General features: G+C 40.0%; 1 non-coding gene across 1 annotated transcript; it reads left to right on the forward strand.

The window, feature by feature from the left end:
* The first annotated feature begins 18,470 nt into the window (after positions 1–18,470).
* Positions 18,471–18,577, forward strand: LOC127098848 (small nucleolar RNA R71). Its single transcript, XR_007793534.1, has one exon. It is a non-coding gene; the product is annotated as a small nucleolar RNA R71 (small nucleolar RNA).
* The last annotated feature ends 5,229 nt before the right edge of the window (positions 18,578–23,806 follow it).

A 23,806-nucleotide genomic window follows, 5' to 3' on the forward strand; every position in this document is an offset into this window, starting at 1 on the left:
GGAGGGAGTCTAGTTCAACCGGTCAACAATCTTGAAATCACTTTTCTTGATCAATTTGAGGAATTCTTGGATTTCCTCAAAAGTGATAATCTTCTTGTGATCTTCAACCTGTTCTTTCTCAACCATCGGCCATTTACCCTTAGACGTTTCAGATTCTACAGCTTTATTGTCAATAACTTTTGTCAACATTGGAGCAGTTGTCATGCTTGGAGTGGCAGATACAACTTCCCCTGCCTGCGGAGTCGGAGTAAGAATGACCTTCTCCTTATGCGGGATAACTGTGGGTGCTAGAGACACCCTAGGAGTGTATTTTGGAGCGAATACACGGCCACTCCGATTCATGCCTCCCGTTCCAGCAATGTTAACGATTTTTGTGTCGGGAATGCAAATTTCTTTTCCTCCCAGATACGCTGTAGTCTCATAATTACAAGGCACTGCCTTGGCACTTTGAAACAAGAACAGAGTGGAAACACGGAAATGAATCGGCTGAATCCTCTTGGGAGGAGATTCAACCTTTTTCTTTCTGTACACAATTGTTATTGGTTCAATTACTGCCACCTCTTCTGCTACTTGAGACTTGGAGAACTGTATTAACCCTTGATCCATCAGTTCTTGCACACAACCCCTCAGCTTGTCACAATTGTCCGGATCAAACTCGCATACTGCGCAATCATCATGTACACCTTCTAGAAACCCAAATTGTTCAAGCCTTTATAACACAATGGACATCAGAGTCTTCACCTCTTCGGCCCTTAGTATAGATTTGGTAGCCTCCTCTTCGATCACAGCATTGACTGCTGCGCCACAGTGGTTTGGTAAGGGATTAGTCTTCACGTTGGGTTTTTCCTCGGAGAAAGACAGAATCTCTTGATCAATTAACTCTTGGATCCTCGTTTTGAGAGCCCAACAGTCCTCGGTGGAATGTCCTATATACCCTGCGTGGAAAGAGCATGTGGCATTAGGATTGTGACTGTGAGTAAAGGGAGAAGAGGCTACTGGAAGTTCTCTTGGTACGATAGCCCCCACGTGAATCAGATACGACACTAATTCTGCATATGGCACAGGGATCTTATCAAACTGGGGACGATTACCAAAATTGCCTCTATTATTCTGACCTCGATTATATCCTTTATTATCACGGTTATATTATTGGTTTGGATTTTTCTGAGCGGGTGTTGACTGTTGATTACCTTTCTGCAATTGATACTGGAATGGCGGTTGCTGATATTGAGGTGCAGCGGCGTACGGATACAGATAATATGGCATATGGGCCATCGAAAATTGATATCGGGGGCGAGCCTTCACCGTCACAGCGTTTGCTTCCCCCTTCTTCTTCTTTGCGAAGCCCCCATGCGACCTCTTGTTGGTTGTCTGCGGTGCAGTCGTGTTTGTGATTTTTCCTGATTTCAGCCCATTCTCAACACGCTCCCCAATGGTTACCATATCAGAAAAATTTGTTGACGAACTGCCTATCATCTTCTCATAATACAACCCTTGTAGTGTACCCATGAAGATATCTACCAATTCGTTGTCAGATAACGTTGTCCGAATTCTAGACGCCATTTCGCGCCAACGTTGAGCATATTCCTTGAAGGTTTCATTAGATCTTTGAGATTGATTCTGTAGTTGAAGCCTTGTGGGAGCCATGTCAAGTTTGTACTTATATTGTTTCAAGAATGCCTCAAAGAGATCCCTCCATGACCGGATCTTTGAGCGCTCTAGGCCCTTGTACCAATCCAAGGAAGCCCCAAACAAGCTATCCTGGAAGCAATGGATCAGGAGGTTGTCATTATCGATGTACGAGGCCATTTTCCGACAGTACATGGTGATGTGACTGTGGGGCAGTTGAGGCCCTTATACTTCGGAAGGTCAGGCACCTTGAATTTCTGTAGGAGTACCACGTTCGGAACCAGGCAGAGGTCTCGAGTGTCTAAACCGAAGGCAGAGAAACCCTCGATTGCCCTTATTCTGTCGTCCAAGAGCTGATAATCCACTGGTCTGGGCGGATCAATAGCGGGAGGAGTAACCTGACTGGCCGGTCGAGAAGTTTCTGGAGCAATTGGTGCAAGCATGTTCTGCGTAAACCACATCTGAGGTGGGTAAGAGAAACCCGATGGCACGTGTAGCGGGGTATTCGTTACCATTAGAGATATTGACTAAATCCAAGGTAAACCATACAAGTCGAGTCGCCACCGCACTTCTATTTATCCAAAGGAATGGTTAGAAAGCGAACAAAAACCTAAAACTTTTATCGAATCAAAAACTAGTAAAAATGTCAGAGATCTGGGTAAGGGGGTTGGTTATGCAATGGGAAGATTTTAAGCATCCAAAACATCCTAGGTACTCATAGGGAGCCCTTTTCATAAGTGTTGTTCTAGTCTAAAGGGTGTAGGTATATCTAAAGTACTATTTACTAAAAGGAAGGTTAAAAGAAAATGACTCGCAAGGATGTCGCATCCACTGCCTACGTATCTCATCTGAATATGAGAATCAGAGTCTTCGTAGCTCGGCTACCTACGGGTTAAAGAGAAGTGTGCTCGGTAAGACGTCGCGTCTTATGCCTACGTATCTCATCTGGAATGAGAATCAGAGCAAAACGTAGTTCGGCTAACTAGGGGAACAAGGGTCTCGATTGCAACTAGGGTAAGAGAAAGGGAAGGTCTCGATCGCAACGAGGGCGAGAGAAAAAAATCGCAACAAGGGCGAAAACAAGCAAGGATTAGTTGTTAGTCGTCAGTCAAACTCGGCAAGACATCGCATCTCGTGCCTACGTATCTCATCTGAACATGAGAATCAGAGTTGTCGTAGTTCGCCTAACTAGGGGTTAAGGATTGCCATATGAACATGGACTTACAAAAGAGGACACCAACTGTGTCAAAGGAGGGTGGGCAGTGTGTTCAATGTCCTAGCCGTAGGTGTCGCAGCTCGCTGAATCGAGTCTTAGGCAGTTACCTCTTTGCAATAGAACGGACTGACATGCCACAAGATCGGAGACGCACGGAAGGTCTAAAAGTGGGGAAGCTCTTCTCTAGAGTTGTCATGCAATATGGACCTATGTGTTAGGATTTACAAAGGGGAACATCTAACTAATGTTAGCATGCAAAGAATAAGGGAATTCTACCTATGTTATCATACAAAGGGTTCTACCTAATGGGTGCTACCTAAATGGAACAAGAGTCGACGGATGGAGCCCGGAGAGGAGTTACGGATAAGGGTAGATGGCGATGCCGGAGGCAATCGACTTACAGGTAGATGGCGATGCCTGAGGCAATCGACTTACAAGAGGATGGATGAATGCGTGCTGATTCTGTTAAGTTTTGAAAATGATTACTCGACGTTGGATCGAGCTTTTGATCTTATTTTGAAATGGTTATCGGATGTTCGTTTTAATTCTTGTATTAACAGGTGACTAAAGAAATAAAGAAATAAATATTATACACTTTATGGGAGAGGGGTACATTTGTTATGAATGGGGATTGTTCATGGCAAACAAACAATAAAAATATATGCCTCATACATCATACAAGTAGGCAACAGTTATCAATCAGATCGGATAAATAAACAATATATAATCAAACCAAAGAATCAAATAATGGATCATTTAAACAATGCATGGGAGTATGATCATGTTAAATAATCAAGCAATAGAAAGCATGAATGAGAGAAACAAGTATAAAAGATAACAGATGAATCAAACAGATGAAAATATGCACACGAAGGGTCCACTGAATAATTTAATTAGGAAATGAGGTAAGGACCAAATAAAATCAAGGTAAAAGGCCTCTAATACATGGCATATGAGATGAACGAGAGATGATCAAAAGATCTCTTCAATTGTCATAAGCAATCCCTAAGTCAAACATCGATCATAAAGAAGTCAACTGAAAGTTCAAGTCAACTTAAAAAATAACAAATAAATAGCAAATTAATCAAGAAAATTATTAAAAATTAAACTAAATAAGGAGGGGTCAGGACATCATCATCCCCTAAAAAGATTTTAAAAATAATGAAAATTGGCACGTGAATTAATTAAAACAAAATATAGGTCAAACCAAAAGCCAATTAATAAGACTAGGTTAGAAATAAATCAAGAATAAATAGTAAACTAATCAAGAAAATTATGAAAAATTAAATTAAATAAGGCGGGGTCAGGACATCATCATCCCCCAAAAAGATTTTAAAAATAATGAAAATTGGCACATGAATTAATTAAAACAAAACATAGGTCAAACCAAAAGTCAATTAATAAGGCTAGGTTAGAAATAAATCAAGAATAAATAGTAAATTAATCAAGAAAATTATGAAAAATTAAACTAAATAAGGTGGGGTCAGGACATCATCATCCCTCAAAAGGATGTTTAAAATAATGAAAATTGGTACGTGAATTAATTAAAATAAAATAGAAGTCGAATTAAAAGTCCACCAACCAAACTAGGTCAAAAATAAATCCAAAATAAATTGAAAATGTGAAATAAAATTCCAAGAAAAGGTCAGGTTGACCATGAGACAGTGGTCAACCTTCCAAAAATCAAATGCTAACAATAATTTTAAGTCATAAAAATAAAATCAATAAAAACAAGTGTGTTAAAATGGACCATTTAGAATAAATAATTAAAATAAAATATTAATATTAAAATAATACGAAAATAAAAATTATATAAAATTAAATAAAACGTTAAGAAAAGTGAAAAATATTTTTGGGTAATTTTATGGATGAAGAAAATATTTTAAATAAGAAAAAGAAATATGAGAATGCAAGGATTAATGGTGATGAACATTGTAAGCAAGCGTAGATATATCAAAACATGGCCATGGAAGAGATGATTACCTAATGGAAAATAGAAGTGGAATGGAATCTGATATGTGATGAAGCTTTGCCTCCTTGCCACGAAATTCTAATGCTCCTTTAGGGTTAGGGTTTCAGCTTCTTAAATAGGGTGGATTAGGTGTTCTCATGGGCTTTTTAATAAGTGATTTATCCATAAGAATAAAAGTGTGAAATGAGGTGTAAAATGTTGTTATTTTAGGCCAAACTTAAGTGAATGGATGTCCAATGCATGGCCAAAAAAGGTAAAAAAAACGTGACTGATTTGTGCAGCACGCTTAGAAAATCTGATTGGGCCAGCCAGACCCAAAATCTACCTAGAAAATCAAGTCATGGTGCCCACTTTAAATGAATGTATCTCTCAAACCATGGATCCAAATGAGATGATTCCAAAAGGATGTGAAATAGGACATAGCAAGGTACAATTGTTTTGAAGAAAGTATTTTCAAATAATTCCTTGAAGTGCAAGAAAACTGGCCAAGAAGTCTTGACAAATTTTGAAGATTTTGGACTTAGATATTTTTCTAAGTGTCCTAAAAAAATGTCTAACTTTAACTAAGAATAACTTTCTCAATTCTAATCCAAATGGAGAAAACTTTATATCTCTAGAAAGCTTGGAACAATAGAAACAACTTTCATGTTAGAGAAATCTTCAAATGGAGCTTTTATCTTGATGACAAATGGGCTTAAAGTGAGTGCAACGATCATGAAAACTTGCCCTAAATGGAAAGTCAACCATTTCCAAATTAAGTAACTTTTCCAATTCCTGATTAAATGATGAATCCATGATCCAACCTTGATGAAATTACACATGTAGGATCCCCTAGGCATGGATTTTGAGATTCCACTCTCAAAATGTCAGGAGTTGACTTTTCTAGCCCCACAGTTGACTTTTCCCAAAATGTCTGATTCCCGATTCCATTTATCAATTGAAGCACTTCTAGCTCAAATAAAGAGCTGATTTTTTGTATGTAGACCCTTGTGGACATATGGAGGGCCATGTAAAAGAGTTTCACCTAAAGAATCAGAAATAAACTGATTTTATACCAAACCCTAGTTTTAGGGCAAAATGATCAAGAACTGATTGCATTGATTGTCAATGGATCTTTCTGAGATAATTGTGAATCTTCCTAGGCCAAGATGCCTCTCTAATCATGACATGGATGAGCTCCTCTACTTCCAACCAAACATTGACTGTTGCAGGTAGCCATGAAACCCTAATTTCCTGATTAAGTCTAGATGAACACTCTGATAGCTCTGAATCTTTCACTGATGAACTGGGGACCATAATGAGATACTTGGACCCCCCTGAGACCCTTGAGACTTGTATACTTATAAAACGAAGTCCAATTCTCAATCTTGCTTTATGTGGGCTCCTTCTGTTAAGGAGTGATTGATCAAAACCTGATCTCCATGTCACTAATGCAGTATGCAATGAGTATGACCTAATATGATGCTAATGAAGTGTAAAACATAATCCCATGCTTCCAGGAAAAATGAAGAGTAAATTTTGGGGTATTACAGCTGCCCCTATTCAATCAACTGGAAACCCGAAAGGAAGATAGCAACGACTTTCGCACTTTCGAGGTATCAAGTGATTGAATACGATAAAAGCCCGAAAATTTACACTGAAGTGAAAAAATGAAGTAACAATGCCTGTTAGAATCGGCCAAGAGGTGGTCTTGAAAAAGAACCCGTCTGGTACGGTGAGAGTCGGTCTGAACACCGAAACAAGGAATGTTAGCCTGAATTCCAAAATAAATGGTAACACATAAATAACCATGGCATGAATGCCGCTCATCAATCTGAATACTGGAAATGACTTCGATCTGAGCATCGGACGATACTTGATTATCAAACATCGGTTTGAACACCGGGAAACTAGCCTGAGTGCCACTTCAGTCTGAATACCGGAAAACTGACCTGAATGCCACAAGTTGCATCGACCTGAATGTCGGAAACTTCTTCGATCTGAACATCGGAAGATATCAGATTATCAAACATCGGTCTGAACACCGGGAAACTGGCCTAAGTGCCACTTCGGTCTGAATACCGGAAACTTGGCCTGAATGCCACAAGTTGCGTCGACCTGAACGTCGGAAACTTCTTTGATCTGAACATCGGAAAACTGGCCTGAATGCCACTTCGGTCTGAATACCGGAAACTTGGCCTGAATGCCACAAGTTGCATCGACCTGAACGTCGGAAACTTCTTCGATCTGAACATCCGAAAACTGGCCTGAATGCCACTTCGGTCTGAATACCGGAAAATTTCATGCCTGTCAGCATCGGTAGAAATAGGGAAAATGATACTTGAGGCGGCGCGTGGGCCAACGATTCCTGCTGGGAATAATAAAGATAAGTCATGAACAATCTTCAGTCTGAGTATTGGAAACAATTTCTGGCTTATCACTTGGGATACCGAGAATGCCTTATGCTTTACATGCGTATGTTTGAATTTTTCAATGGCGTAATGCTCCATGAAAATGGAAATGCTACGCAATTTGGGAGGATGCAATGCAATATGATTCTACATGCAGGGATGCGAAATGCTTGATTAGAGAGAACGCCAAGCTGAGGCAAGGAATTCTGCTGGGGAAATGATCACCATCTTCTGGACCCTGGCAAGGCTGTTGGAGATGTACAGCACAAAGAAGTATGTGAAGAAATGACCCGCCACACGGTGTTCTGGCAAATAACAAAATACTGAGGCTCTGACTGGGGAGAGAATGACACTGAAAACTTGCTGCTGAGGAAAGCGACAATGGTTCTCGCAACCATAATTTGCGAGAGAGACGACTCAGCAAGGGAAGCAAACACCGATACGGTACCGAGATTCTGCTTCAAGGAAAGAGACTATGGGTCTAGCGTCGAGATCATCGATCTGGCATCGAACTCTGAGGAGCAGCCGCTTCTGCTGGGAAGATACAGTCTGACACTATCAACTCCGCTGGGGATATACAGTCAGACACTTTCGACTCTACTGGTGAATGTATAATCTGAAACAAATGATTGGGGAAGTACAACAGTGAGAGCCTGCTGGGGATTGAAGAATCTAACGCTCGGACCAACTCTGCAGGGATAAGATACCAAATTCCAACTGTTGAGGAAAAACATCCGCGATCATTTGATGGGGACCTTAAGGAAATGCCCCGAGTGTACCTATTCTGAATAGAAGATCCAAAGCACTTAAAATTTACAGCAATTTTCAATGTATATTAAGCACATACCTGTAAAGCTCTTATGTTTCATGATGCAATGTTTATCAAAAATTCCGACGTCATTTTTGCAAACGAAATAGTAAAATGAAAATGAACACAGAGATGTACTGAATAACATGATTTTATTGATTGAGTGGCCTCTGAATAGGTATTTACATCAGGAAGCAATCCCTGGAAAGAGGTAATTGCACAACAGATAAAAACAGAAATTAATCTAATGGCAATGTGAAATGGATTTCTATCGGGTTCCAATTCTGCTATGATTCGCTCATCTTCAAGATCCTCCAGATGATCAGCTTTCCGAAAAAGGTGATTGGACTATTTCCTATCCTTCGGAAGTTTCCGGTTATCGACACGAGATGATATTTAGAACTACTCAGAACGCAGCCATTCACTTAATCCCTAACTTTTGCCTGGATCGCCCTTTCGGGTTTTCAATCCACCGGGATACCCATTTTTGCCTAAGTTGCCCTTTCAGGTTTTCAACTTACCGAGTGTACAATCTTTTCATTTTTTAATCCCTAACTTTTGCCCAAACCTTTTTTCATTTTCTTGGTTCGCCGAGATGCCCATTCTTTGCATGGACTATTCTTTTTATCGTCCAGCGGGTCTATTTTATGCGAAGTATTTTTTAACTGCGTCTGAGTTCACAAGGGAAGTGAAGTTTTCACCATCCATAGTTTCAAGCATTAAGGCTCCACCATCAAAAACCTTGGTGACAATATACGGTCCATCATAGTTAGGAGTCCACTTGCCCCTGTGATCTGTCTGAGGAGGAAGGATCCTTTTCAACACCAAATCTCCGACTTGGAAGCATCGAGGACGCACTTTCTGATCAAAGGCTCTCTTCATCTGACTCTGATACAATTGCCCATGACAAATGGCTGCCATTCGCTTCTCTTCAACAAGACTCAACTCATTGAACCTTGTCTGAATCCATTCAACTTCGTCTAACTTGACATCCAACATGACTCTTAGAGAAGGAATCTCCACTTCAACAGGTAGGACTTCTTCCATACCATACACAAGGGAATAAGGGGTTGCCCAGGTCGATGTACGTACTGAAGTACGGTACCCATGCAAGGCGAAGGGTAGCATCTCATGCCAATCTCTGTACGTAACTGATGCGGTGTTTCGCAAGTATACGAACGCGTCAGAGTAATATAAAAGATTGTCGAATCCATAGAGACCAAGTGTCAATCTATCGTTATCTATTGTTATGGTGTTTATCAAAGGCAATCAAAATAGGTGTTTTTGGAGTGTGCAATGAAAAATAAAGTGTTGAATAAAGATTAATTAATAAAGACAGGGTCGAATGTAATTCACGTAATCAATTGATAATCCAAGTACTTGCTAATAGAACTACTTATGGGCAATGTTTTCTACTTTGAAAAGAACTAAGTTAACAGGAACTATCGCTTTTGCGTATTCAGAACCGAGTTGTACTCCCTAATCAAACCCTCTTATTGTCACTTATAAAAAGGCGCGCATTGCGTTAGAGTAGTAAACCTATTTTTAAGAAATATAGTATCTCGACTAAGTTGAAAAGTATTATAACCTGGATTTCTTAACCAAAAGAGGTTCTCACGAACCAGACTCTAAACTTATAAACGCGTCCAAAAATAGTTTTAAAATCTCTTTTCTTCTTGAATTAAAAACTCCTAATGAACTAAACAAAGCGCTTTCGCTGTTTTTGAAATAGTTAAAAAACAATTAAGTTTAGATAGACGTTGGACGGCTTTCGATCTTACCCAACGGAATTGAAGTGCGGGAAAACTTAAGTTGAAAGTTAAAATAGCCCTTAAGTGTTGCTACGAACAATTGTACGGATTATCGGTTCAATTACGATTCTTACATTCTAACCTTATAGATTTAGTTAGACATGGCAAAGTAAAAGTGCATTAATTTAAATAAAAGTAGTGCGAGTGCGAGAAATAAATAAAGTAAAGCGAGTGCGAGAAATAAATAAAATAAAGCGAGTGCGAGAAATAAATAAAAGTAAAGCGAGTGCGAGAAAGTAAATAATTTAAAGCGGGTGCGAGAAAATAAATAAGATAAAGACAAGTAATAAAAACCTGCTCCAATCGGAGGGTTGAGTAAATTGCAAAGCGGAAATGAAAATGGCGGCAGGATTAACTTCCTTCCAAAGTGCTCCAAACTCGATTACAGACTCTATCACAGACTTGATTACACAATTGTGGTAACACTCCAATGCGAAGCGATTACCACTTTAAAATACTGAATATATGCCTAAGTGAAACAAAGTTGCTCTGAGTTTGCCTCTGTTCTAAGTTTGGATGATTGTAAAAGTGATTTTGAGTTTCTATTTATAAGCAAGTAAAAAGATGGAAATGACAAGGATGCCCTTCAACTTGAAAATGGGAGGGAAAACTTTTCCTCTTGTGGCGCCCGCCACAAGGCCAATCTGAGGCGCTTTAGTGGAAGTAGTGGGGAACGTGGCAGTTGAGGGAAGTTGAGCTTGGACACGTCATGGCAGGGTCTATGGCGCCAGCCATGGGGTAGGCCACAAGTACAAAATGCTGATTTTTAGGGTTTTTAGCTCTTTTTCACTCCTTTTCTCGATCAGGGCTCCGATTAAAGTAAAAACCTGAAAACAAAGGAAAACATAGCAATAACACAACAAAATAACAATAAAACAACTAGAATGCATGTGAAATCGGAGTCGAAAATACGATAAATTTCAGTGTTATCAAACTCTCCCACACTTAAACCTTTGCTTGTCCTCAAGAAAAATATTAAAAAGCTCATAAAAGAAAATTTGTGTAAACGAGTGCTTCAGGTAAAAATTCTAAGTTCAAGTCGGGATGCAGTGATAGGTACTAACTGAGTGAACTAAGGGTATCATGATGACACTAATCCGCAAATACGGACATAAACTTCATTCCTATATTAACCAACCCATATTATCCCTTAATACCTAGGCCTGCCTCTTCATCTCTTTTTGTGTCCTTTTCATTCAGGCGCAATCACATTAAGCCTGTTATCCGTACATGCTTCATAGTAGAATGGCCTGTTAGTGATTATGATCTGAGCATGGGGTTTCTGGCACATAAATACGTGTAAACCCTTTTATTTGACCTAACTGTAGTTGTGGGGGATTGGATCGTAATCTGCCCTACCGAGTTCAGTGCCAGATACCTCTGAACCAACTAACAGTGGGTAAGTTTTTCTTTTTCTTTTTCTTTTTCTTTTTGTAGAAATTTTTTACAATTCTTTGGTTTAAATGACTTTGTGAGGGTCACCTATACCGGAGTTGTCTTTTTGCTTTTTTTTTTTTTGCTGGATCATTCACTTATTTGCATCGATCCCCTACGTAGAGGATGTGTAGGCCGGAGTTGACTGCTTAGATAAACTATTGAGGACTTATACGAAAATGATGATTAAGGCCATGGTATATGGGGTTTCGGGAGTGGTTCCTATATTTACGAAGTCTATGGTGCTAAAATAATACTGATGCTTCGCAAAGTTCTCCCAAGTCACCGCATCCTTACTCAAAACATGTCTTTTAAACCTGAAAACTTTCGGAATAACACTATTTTCTTTTGCAATTTTTTTTTTCCGATGGGGCTAAAGGTATGGGGAGGTAGGATTGTACTAAAGATATACTATATTTGGTGACTCGTCAGACTCATGCATTATACTAAAAAGCAAAATAAACAACTAAAAGGAAATAAAAATAAATAAACTATCTAAAAACAGCAAAGAAAAAAGCGATAAAGGAAAAAACGAGAAAGGTAATAAAGAAAAGACGATAGAGTCTCCTCCCACACTTAAATCGAACATTGTCCCCAATGTTTCGAAATAAGATAAGGGAAGAGTTACCTGACAACCTATTGCTGACCACTAGTGCCCTCGCCATCCTGAGGTGGACGACGGGATCGGGTATGACGACGGTCTCTCTGATCCATCCTCGCCTGCAGGGCATCCTGAGCGGTCCTCACCTCTCGAAGGTTACCCATAATGGAACCTTGAGTGGCTTCAATGAGTTCCATGTGTCTCTGGTGGTAGTGTTGCTGACGGGCTTGTGTATCTGTGATCGTTTGCAGAGACTGTAGAATAGTGTCGTAGGACCTGTCTGTCCTCCGCTGCGACTCTTGCATGAAGCTCATGTTATTCTCCAGCTGTTGTTGAATGGTAGAGAGGAGGTCGTGACGCCTCTGATCTCTAGCCATGTGGTCACGCCACATCTCCTCCGTAATATAAAAGCCAGGAGCGGTACCTGCAGAAGAAGAAGATGGTGCGGTGTGTGGTGGTGAAGGATGATGGGGGGACACATTGGGTATGAGAACACTCTCTCTCTCCAATCATATTCATCATCAGTGTCATGTCCCGCCTCATCAGGAATGTTAGGAGGAAGAGGACCTAAAACAGGTGGAGCATCTAAAGCATAGGTCCAATTCCTTTCATCTCGTACATCTGTACGTCTAGTGCACGGTAAAACAACAGATGGGATGACTACACCATGAACCATAAGCATATAGCCTCATTCTCTCCTCAAACGGCACAATTTCATGTCTCTCAGAAATTTTAGGTTAATTGTGCAAGGAGGTAAGGGGTCTAGGGTAGCCATCTCATTGTTCAGGTTAAGCGCCCGAGCAATAGATGTAATCAATCCACCAAAAGAAATCGGTCCCGCTTTATTCAAAGTTAAAGTCATATGAGCAAGCATGAACGGGACCGAATTAATTCATCTATTTGTGAGGCTTCCTTGTAAAAATAGAAGCTCTCTAGCATTAACCTTATTTGGATTCTCCCGACCAAAAATAGTGCATGCCAACAGATATCTAAAAACTCTGATGGCCGGGTTATGGATAGTTGAGGCAAGAACTCCTTCAAAAGAGTTTATGGAAGTGTTTGATAATCGCTCCCAGAAGGAAAATACCTCAACTGACCACTCTGAATCCAAAGGGGCCTCACAAATAGCACCGTCCCCATGAGGGATTCCTAACAAGCTGGCTAGTTCGTCGGTACTGAATTCATATTCAACAACAAACATTCTAAATCTGACAGTACCAACTGTGCTAGCAGTGTTAGGGTTGACAATGTAAATTAAGGAACTCAAGAATTCAATTGTCAATTGCTCATAGGTGGGTTCTTTGTTGGAAAAGAAATTATGCAATCCTAAGTTATCTAATAAATGAAATATGCTATGATAGATACCTAAAGTGTAGAGACAGTTTTCGTCAACATACCTTGTCGGGAGGATCTCTCGATTTTGCAACCGTTCGATAATGTTTCTTTGTCTATCCCCCAGTTTCCCTCCTCGAAGAATGAATCCATTAAACTCCATTTGTGTAGCTCTTGAAAAGTGACGAAGAAGATGAAGTGGAATGTGAAAAGGTTGGATTTTTACGAAATCCGACAGATGAAAATGAAAATGGAAATCGGAAAAATGATTTGTACGGTGTGGTGATTAGAAAAGTCTGAGCTTTTTGTGGGTTCAAGGATGTTTTTCCAAGGTGAAAAAATGGGTTTGGAAGGTTGTAAGGTGTGAAAATGGTGAAGAAAGGGGTTCTGCCCCGACCTTTTACAGACGCTGTGGCGGGCGCCACAGGGTCTATGGCGGGCGCCACAAGGCAAAATCTGGCTGGGCCAGATTTTGGTCCTTTGGCTTGGGCTTCTCTTGTCATTTGGCTTTGAGGGGTCCAGATAGCATTTGTCTTGTGATTTTCCTAGCATCATTGACTTGCATAATTTTATAAAAGTAAAAATAAAAATGAAAATGAAACAAAAATTAATTATTAGACTAATAAATAAATAAATAACTAAAATAAAATAAAAAATGCAAATAAAACAAACATAAGACATATATAGATAAAAGTAGAAATATCAACGTATAGACGTAGTTTATATAATATTCCAAATGCGATAATATAAGATGAGTTATGTAAATACGAGAAATATAAAAAAGAGATAAAGTAAGATGAAATGGTGAGATCATATAGTAGGGATATCGTCTTCCTGAGAGGATCCACAGAGCATGGCTACCTCCTGCCTGAGCTATGCGATCTCCTGATATAGACAGTTGGCTTCAGTAGCATGGGTGAGATCAGACACTTCCATCTGTAAAGTGAGGTCAGCCACCTCCTGTCTAAGCTCTACGATCTCTCTATGACACTCGACAATCTGAGTACGGATGTCGGGGGTCTGCAATGAAAGATTATTAGAGAAAACAGTGATCCTTGGAGATGGTGGTGTAGGCGTGTATTCAGCAATGGATGGTGATCTCGGCTCCTCGACGGTCTCTCCCTGGCCCTCTAGAGCATAACTCCAATTCACTGGATCATGCACACTGGTCATCATAGGATCTGGCAGTGTGAAATAGTGGATAACCTCGCTATCGACCAGCAATCAGAACTGACATGGGTGGAAAGAGGCTCTCCTCATCAACCCTCTGGTCAAACAGAAGTCGGTGTCCATGGTAGTGTACCCACAGTAGATCCGAAGATGTAACAGCTTGCGAGACAGACCTAAAGCGACAACAATCTGCGTGATGATTCTGCCCACATGGATGACTCCTTCGGTAGATCTGGAGATACTGCTGAGACTATATAACAAAAAGTTCCCACATGCTACTGGGCGAGACTGGGATGCACAAAATAATAGGAAGATCTCCTCTTCACTCAGTAGTGTCTCTGCATCTGGTCTTCCCAGGAAGGAATATGTTAATATCATCTGAAAGTATCTAAAGGCGGGGTTATGTATAACATGAGATAGCTGCGTAGATAGATCTTGGCTTCCGCCACCTGATATATCACTCCAAAACTTCTCCACCTCCTTACCCAGAAAATATCCCATAGATGTCTCCGGGTTAGCATCAGGAGTGGTCTGGAAACCCAAAAGGTCGTCGAACTCTTTCTGATTGAAAGAGTACTCAACTCCAAAGAGCCTGAAAGCAGCATACCCATCTGGTCCAGAGTATGGGTCATAGTCGAATGAACTCAGGAACTCCAATGTCAGGTTCCTGTAGGTGTTACTCAAGTCGTCAGCAAACTCGTCCCAGTGAAGCTGGTGGCTAAGGAATCGGACACTCGGCTCGATACCCAGTGCCTACATACAGTGCTGATCAGGATAACGTGTGGGTGCCATAGGGCGCTGATACAAAGCGATGTAGCGCTCTCTCTGAGCATTATCTCTATAGGCCACGTGCATGTCATCGAAATCCTACATCCTGTAAAAGTTAAGAAAGTGATCCTGAAAGTGCAAACCATTCAAATTTTAGTCTCAATGCAAAATATGATAAAATAAAAATAAAATTAAATAAATGTGAAAACGTAAAATGAAAGAAAACCCATGGGTTGCCTCCCACGCAACGCTTGTTTAACGTCATTAGCTTGACGATTAGAATTTATACACCTGTAGTAGTAGGGATTGGTGGATCAATCAGAGTGTGGCTTGAGTAGTATGTTGGAATGTCTCCTCCTTCGTAGCGCTTCAGTCTTTGTCCATTTACAATGAATGGACTACAGGTTTCGTTCTTGATTTCTACGGCTCCGGATCTCAGAATCTTGGATACTTCGAAAGGACCAGTCCATCTTGAACGTAGCTTTCCAGGGAAGAGTCGTAACCTAGAGTTGAAAAGGAGAAAAAGATCGCCTATATTGAAGTTTTTCTTTACTATTCTTTTGTCGTGATAGGCTTTTGTCCTCTCTTTGTATATTTTTGCATTCTCGTAGGCAGATTGCCTAAGTTCTTCTAGTTTATGAATGTCTAGGGTACGCTTTTCTCCAGCGGCTAGGTAGTCTAAATTCAAAGTTTTAATGGGCCAATAGGCCTTATGCTCTAATTCGAACGGTAAGTGACAAGATTTTCCATAAACTAGTTGAAAAGGAGTAGTTCCTATAGGGGTTTTGAAAGCGGTTCTATAGGCCCATAATGCTTCTTGAAGCTTCTGAGACCAGTCTCTCCTAGAAATAGAAACAGTTTTCTCTAGGATTTGTTTTATCTCCCTATTAGATACTTCTACTTGGCCACTAGTCTGTGGGTGGTATGGTATTTGGAAGAATCCAGAGTATCCATCTAGATAACAGAAGTAATAGTGTCTGGCTAGACGCTCCAACATTTGGTCTATAAATGGTAAAGGGAAATGATCCTTCCTAGTTGCTTTATTTAATTTTCTATAATCTATACACATCCGCCATCCTCCTTCTAAATGTTTTGCTACATGTTCGCCTTTATCGTTTTGCACGACTGTGATGCCTCCCTTTTTAGGTACTACATGCACAGGGCTCACCCACTTACTATCAGAGATCTGGTAGATGATACCTGCCACAAGTAACTTAAGAACTTCCTTTTTAACAACATCACTCATTATAGGGTTTATTCTTCTCTGATGTTCCCTAGAGGGTTTTGAATCTTCTTCGAGCGAAATCTGATGCATGCATACAGATGGGCTTATACCTTTCAGGTCATAAATATTATATCCTAAGGCTGAGGGATATCTTCGTAAAACGTCTAAAAAAGTTGGTTCTTTCCTCTTGGCTCAAGGTAGCACTGACTATAACTGGATGGTTCATCTTTTCATCGAGGAACTCATATCTCAGGTTCTTAGGCAGTTCCTTAAGTTCTAAGGTTGGTTTCTTAGGGCATGGCATAGGATCTGGGGTAAGGGATAAACATTCATAAAGGTTATCATCGATGTAGGGTTTCTTAAAGTCATCATCTTCCCTTATGAGAGTTGATGGTAACTTAATTGTTTTTATAATTTCTTTTTGTTCTAATTCTCTAACACATTCATCAATGATATCTAAGGCATAACACGAGTCTCCCATCATAGGTGCCATAAGAAATTTCGAAAGTATAAATTCTATTTTCTCGTCTCCTACCTCAAATGTCAACTTTCCTTTCTTAACATCTATTATGGCTCCTGCAGTCGATAAGAATGGTCTACCTAAAAGGATTGGTATATCATTGTCCTCTTTGATGTCCATGACAACAAAATCAGTAGAGATAAATAACTGACCTATCCTAACAGGAACATCTTCTAAAATGCCTATCGGATATTTAATAGATCTATCGGCTAACTGAAGTAACATCTTAGTGGGCTATAATTCTCCTAAGTTTAACCTCTCACAAACTGCTAAAGGCATTAGGCTCACACTAGCTCCTAAGTCTAGAAAAGCTTTTTCGATGACATGATTACCCAAAAGGCAAGGAATGGAGAAATTTCCAGGATCTTTATCTTTCTTTGCTAATTTGTCCTCGGAAATAGCATTACATTCCAAAGGCTTCGGATCGTCAAGTCTACGTTTGTTGGTAAGGATGTCTTTGAGAAACTTTGCATAAGAAGGTATTTGGGTGATGACTTCTGTGAAAGGGATTTCTACATGAAGTTTTTCTATAACTTTAATAAATTTTTGATACTGTTTATTGATCTGGGTTTGTTTGAGTCTTTGCGGATATGGTATAGGTGGTTTATATGGCGGGGGTGGTACATAAGTTTTATCTTTAGGTTCTTCTCCTTTTTCTCGACCTTCCTGGTTTTCAGGTTCCTCTAGTTCCTTTACTTCGTCCGGGGGCTTGGTACATTCCTTAGAAGTTTCGGGTTCACTCAATCTAGGGTTTGGTGGCTCATCATAAGCGTTCCCACTTCGTAGGGTAATGGCATTGGCTTGTCCTCTCGGATTTTGTTAAGGTTGTCCAGGGAACTATCCTCCAGGTGTAGTCTGAGGGGCTTGGTTTAAAGCTACCTGAGAGATATGGGTTTCAAGCATCTTAGTATGAGTAACTATTTGGTCAACCTTGGTTCCTAACTGAGTAATCAATTCGTTAACATGAATGTTTTGGTTCATGAACTCCTTGTTTTGTTGGGTTTGAGCGGTGATAAAATTTTCCATAATTTTCTCAAGGCTCAGCTTTGGTGGCACAGGTTGCATGGGTTGATTTGATCTAGGGGCTTGATAGCTAGGTCTCAAAGGTGCATTATTTTGAATAGGGTTATTGTTTTTATAGGAGAAGTTCAGGTGATTCCTCCATCCAGGGTTATAGGTATTCGAGTATGGGTTCCCTTGGGTGTAGTTCACTTGCTTAGAGTGAGTTTCGTTTAATAGACTGCATTCTGCATATTGGTGTCCTTTGGTTCCACATATCTCACAATTCGACGAAACTGCGGCTACAGTATTTGGGTTTATGCACATTTGCTCGACTTTAAGGGCTAATGCATCCATTTTAGCTTGCATCATGTCTATAGAGCTTAGTTCATGCACTCCTCCTTGGGCTTCCTTCTTCTCTACCATCGCTCGTTCGACTCCCCATGATTGATGGTTTTGAGTCATATCTTCGATGAAGGCACTAGCTTCAGGATAAGGTTTGTTCATCAGAGCACCGCCTGCGGCAGCATCGATGGTCATCTTGGTGTTATAGTGAAGTCCATTATAGAAGGTTTGAATGATTAACCAATTTTTTAAACCATGACGTGGGCATGCTCGTAACAACTCTTTATATCTCTCCCAAGCTTCGAACAACGATTCTCCTTGGTTTTGGGTAAATCTAGTTATATGGTTTCGAAGAACGGCGGTCTTACTCGGGGGAAAAATCTAGCAAGAAATACTCTTCTAAGGTTATCCCAAGTCGTAATGGAATTGGGTGGAAGGGAATCTAACCATGATAGGGCTTTATCTCTGAGGGAAAAAGGAAATAATCTTAAACGTATTTCCTCAGGAGAAGCTCCATTGGTTTTAAAAGTGTTTGCTAATTGAAGAAATATTTTTAAATGTTGGTTTGGGTTCTCAGTAGCGAGACCTACGAATTGTCTTTGTTGCACTAGTTGCAACAGGGATGGTTTAAGTTCAAAATTATTAGCTGGGATGGTTGGGTTTACTATACTAGAACTAGGTTCTTCGTTTGATGGTTGAGCGAAATCCTTAAGAGATCTTTGGTTTTGATCTTCGGCCATAGCTCTCTTAATTCTATGAAAGAATAAACGTGCGCGAGCGTAACGTTCAGGTTCCGCCAGAGGGTATACTAAGCTTAAACTTCCGGTGCTGCGAGTTCTTCGCATTGACCGGCGGGAAATAGCCTAAGTCTAAACGATATAACAACAGGAAAATGAAATTTGAAGAAATTGGTCCCCGGCAACGACGCCAAAAACTTGATGCGGTGTTTCGCAAGTATACGAACGCGTTAGAGTAATATAAAAGATTGTCGAATCCACAGAGACCAAGTGTCAATCTATCGTTATCTATTGTTATGGTGTTTATCAAAGGCAATCAAAATAGGTGTTTTTGGAGTGTGCAATGAAAAATAAAGTGTTGACTAAAGATTAATTAATAAAGACAGGGTCGAACGTAATTCACGTAATCAATTGATAATCCAAGTACTTGCTAATATAACTACTTATGGGAAATGTTTTCTACTTTGAAAAGAACTAATTTAACAGGAACCCTCTTATTGTGCGAGAAATAAATAAAAGTAAAGCGAGTGCGAGAAAGTAAATAATTTAAAGCGAGTGCGAGAAAATAAATAAGATAAAGACAAGTAATAAAAACCTGCTCCAATCGGAGGGTTGAGTAAATTGCAAAGCGGAAATGAAAATGGCGGCAGGATTAGCTTCCTTCCAAAGTGCTCCAAACTCGATTACAGACTCTATCACAGACTTGATTACACAATTGTGGTAACACTCCAATGCGAAGCGATTACCACTTTAAAATACTGAATATATGCCTAAGTGAAACAAAGTTGCTCTGAGTTTGCCTCTGTTCTAAGTTTGGATGATTGTAAAAGTGATTTCGAGTTTCTATTTATAAGCAAGTAAAAAGATGGAAATGACAAGGATGCCCTTCAACTTGAAAATGGGAGGGAAAACTTTTCCTCTTGTGGCGCCCGCCACAAGGCCAATCTGAGGCGCCTTAGTGGAAGTAGTGGGGAACGTGGCAGTTAAGGGAAGTTGAGCTTGGACACGTCATGGCAGGTGTCGCATTACGCGAAAAACCGGCGGGAAAACAAGAACAACAGAGCCGCCACCGTGCGTTATTTATCCCAAAAGAGGGAAAGGAAACACTCAGAGTAAACCTGGAAAAGACGTGGTCTCGCGACCAAAGAGAATGGGATCGGGAGTCGGTTATGCGAAGGGAAGGTATTAGCACCCCTACGCATCCGTCGTACTCGACGGGATCCACGCACAAAAGGAAGGAAAATTGGTTGCTAAAACACTGCTCAAACACACACACTGGCTGAAAGAGACACGAGAAAACAGACTGAAACTGACTCGGCAGGATATCGCATCTTGGGCCTACTTAGTCTATCAGGCATAGACATCAGAGTCAAAGTAGTTCGAACTGGGGAAACGACACATGCTCGCTAGGATGTCGCATCCTATGCATACGTATCTCCTTTGGACGAAGGAGAATTAGAGAATTCGTAGCTCGGCTGACACGCACTCAAACAAACACAGGCAAAGGCAAACGTGGAGCCTAAATGCCAATCACTGGACTTACATCAGCATCCGAACCAAAACACACACAAGAAGGCAAACGTGGAGCCTGAATGCCAATCCCTAGGCTTACATCAGCATCCGAACCAAAACACACGCACACTGGAACCCGAATGCCACTCGATGGACTTACATCAGCTTCCAAGCACACAACAACACAAAACGAAGACACAGGCAGAAGAAAGGTCTCGATTGCAACTAGGGCAAGAGAAAGGGACGGTCTCAATCGCAACGAGGGCGAGAGAAAAGAATTAGTGTTAGTTGTTAGTCAAACTCGACAAGACATCGCATCTCGTGCCTACGTATCTCATCTGGACATGAGAATCAGAGTTGCCGTAGTTCGGCTAAACTATTCCTGTTGGTTTGTGTTTTTTAGGTGGACAACGTCACTACGCAATCTACCGGATGCTCGACCTTTGGAGACTTACTCACCTGTAGTAGAAGGAGTTGACGTATCCTTAAGAGGAGATAATGTTTGTTTGTGTTTTAGGAAAGCTCAAGCAAGAAAGGAAGTCCTATACGAAGGAACCGTGCTACCTTAATTGTCATGCAAACGAGACTACGCGGAGTCTAGCAAACCTAGGGGATACAATCACACCACACAAACACATACAACATAAAATAAACACACCAACAAGGGGCTCAAACATCAGGGCTAGGCTTTAGTCGAGGGGTCATATCAACCTCAACAAACAAGCCTCTGTATCGGGGTAAGGTTAGCTCTTAACCTTGCCATTGAGGGGCTAAGGTGAAGCTGATGAAAGGTGAGTGAAGATTAGACTTCACAGCTCTTATCCCTGACCAGGGAGAGCTTCAGACAAAGGAGCGTGGGTCCAGAATGGAGGGACCCTTCTACGCTCAAGACTCTGACTCGATTGTGCAACAGCACAAGATCTTGGGTTTGTGTCCCAATGCATCAACACACAGCCGTGTGAGCAGAGGGACGACTCAACAGAATAGCGGGGGATAGATTGCATATCCCTTTGATCCACCAATTGCCTCATAGAGGTCTTTACCTGCTTGGCACAAATGTAAACAATCACAGACATCGCCTCTTAAGGAGGACTTCAGACAGGTGCCTGGCCAAGTAACAGGCCAGGTCTTCCAGACTACATGGAGAATAGAAGTCCTACCTCAAGTGGTTTAAAAACCAAGCAACAGCAAGCAAGTTCTTAAAGAACTGTAAGCGACTAAATGTACCTGAAATCAATCAAGTATCATCAGTACTCAGACAGACAACAGTAAACAGCAAATGGTTAATCAGTTAATCTGTACAAGCAACACAAGTTAATGCACACAAGTGCAAGCTATAAGCTCAAGCTCAAGCTTCAATCCCTACAAAACAAAGACATGTTAGTGGACAACATCAAACAAATTCAATTTTCAATTTCCATTTCTCTCCTTAAGCCTTTTGCACTTTTAACCTGAAAATCCAAACCAAATGTGAGAAACTAGACCACTAGGCCAAGCCTAGGGTCCAAAAGGGATAAAAAATTCTAAACAGCAAGTAATATTCACCCAAAATCACTTTAAAACAATTCAAAAGCAAATGCAATTGATCCCATGCTCATATCATTCACCATATTCATTTTATGCACAATTTAACCTTAATCATGCAATTTGCAACTTCAAATAACCAAACATAACTATCTCAACCAAAAGCATACCAAATCAATTCAATTAATTCCACAAAAATTCACACCTAAACAGGACACATTCAAGTCATAGCATTGCAATTTTCAGCTCAATTGGACAAAATAAAGTAGGTCAATGAAAATCAAGAAATCCAGACACAATTATGCAAGCCAACTCAAGGTAACAAACAAGCATCTACTTCAATAATCCATAAAACAGTGACAACAATTAAGAAATGAATGGGATCAAAACCATGATGTCATACAATGTGTCTAGAATGCTCATGTCAAATTTCATCTTTATCCAATACACTATGAGAATTTCACAAGCAAAATGCCAACATGTGTCACATAAATTCACAAAATGATCCAACAGAGAAGACAATTATCAATTAATTAGAAAACTCCATCAAAAATTCCAGCAAAAATCACATGTTATCTTGACATATCAATGATCATTCATGCAAAAAATTGGAGCAATTCAACATTTGTAAGCCAGGCAAATAAAATCAGAAAGATGACCTAGCTAGGTGTGACACAAATTGTCACACCTCTATTCAAAAAATCATATCTCCATCACCAAGTATCCAAAAATTACAAACTCTACATGAAAATCACCATCAGCATGTCCAGAATGAGCACAAAAATTTTCATCCATTTCTTTACAAGTATGAGCATTTCATGAAGGATATGGTGAAACATACACAAAATGCACACATGAACAAAATCAATAGGCCAATTAAATTTCCACACGTGCAAAAATTTCACAAAAATCATCATAAAATTCTACACATTATCATGAGCATGGCGCAAAAATTTTCACAAAAATTGGATGAAAAATGAGTGAGTTATGAATTTCCTAAGTTCATGTAACAAAAATGAAATCAAATGAAAAAGAAATGAGAAATAATGAAATAATAATTGGATAATGGCAAACTTGTAATATTAACACGCCAGAGCAAAACGACGTAGTTTCAAATAGATGCAGTGGCAGCGCGCGATTGGAAGTTGCTGGCGGGAAACACATAATTTGAACACAAATCCAGAAAAACGGATCAAACAGGCATGGTTTATCGTTCTTGCTCAAGAAATTTCCAGAAAATTGCAGAAAATCATGAACACCAAAACTCCACCAAAATCAACAATCTTATAGTCAAAAGAACCGTCTCTCCATGTACATTCAGAATATGTAACTCATTTCTCCTAATTCTTACTATACCTCACGGATTGAGCATTTAAGGTCATGGCATCAAACATTCAAATCAACATTTCTCATTCATCAATTCACCAATTCAAAAACTAATCATATCACGATGATCTACATTGAATGCACTACAATAAGCATGTAACAATTTAAGAAAAGGTGAGATTCGATTTCGCACCTTAGGTTGAAGACAGTGACGATTCTTGATGTATCTTCGAGCCAAAATCAAAAACAGATGAAGAAGAAGGTTGAGGAAGTTGATTGGAAGAAGATCCTTGGCTTGAGGTTGATTCAAGTGGAAGAAATCTCAAATCACCATTGTTGAGCTCATGAAGAACAGCCACGAATTTGATGCTCTTAGCAATGGATTTGATGAAACAGTTGGAGATCCTAGTTCATGGAAGACGAATCAAAAAGAATTTTGCACTTTGATGAAGAATTGATGAAGTATTGTTGAAAAAAGTGATGAAGT

The sequence above is a fragment of the Lathyrus oleraceus genome, chromosome 6, assembly GCF_024323335.1.
Source record: "Lathyrus oleraceus cultivar Zhongwan6 chromosome 6, CAAS_Psat_ZW6_1.0, whole genome shotgun sequence".
NCBI lineage: Eukaryota > Viridiplantae > Streptophyta > Magnoliopsida > Fabales > Fabaceae > Lathyrus > Lathyrus oleraceus.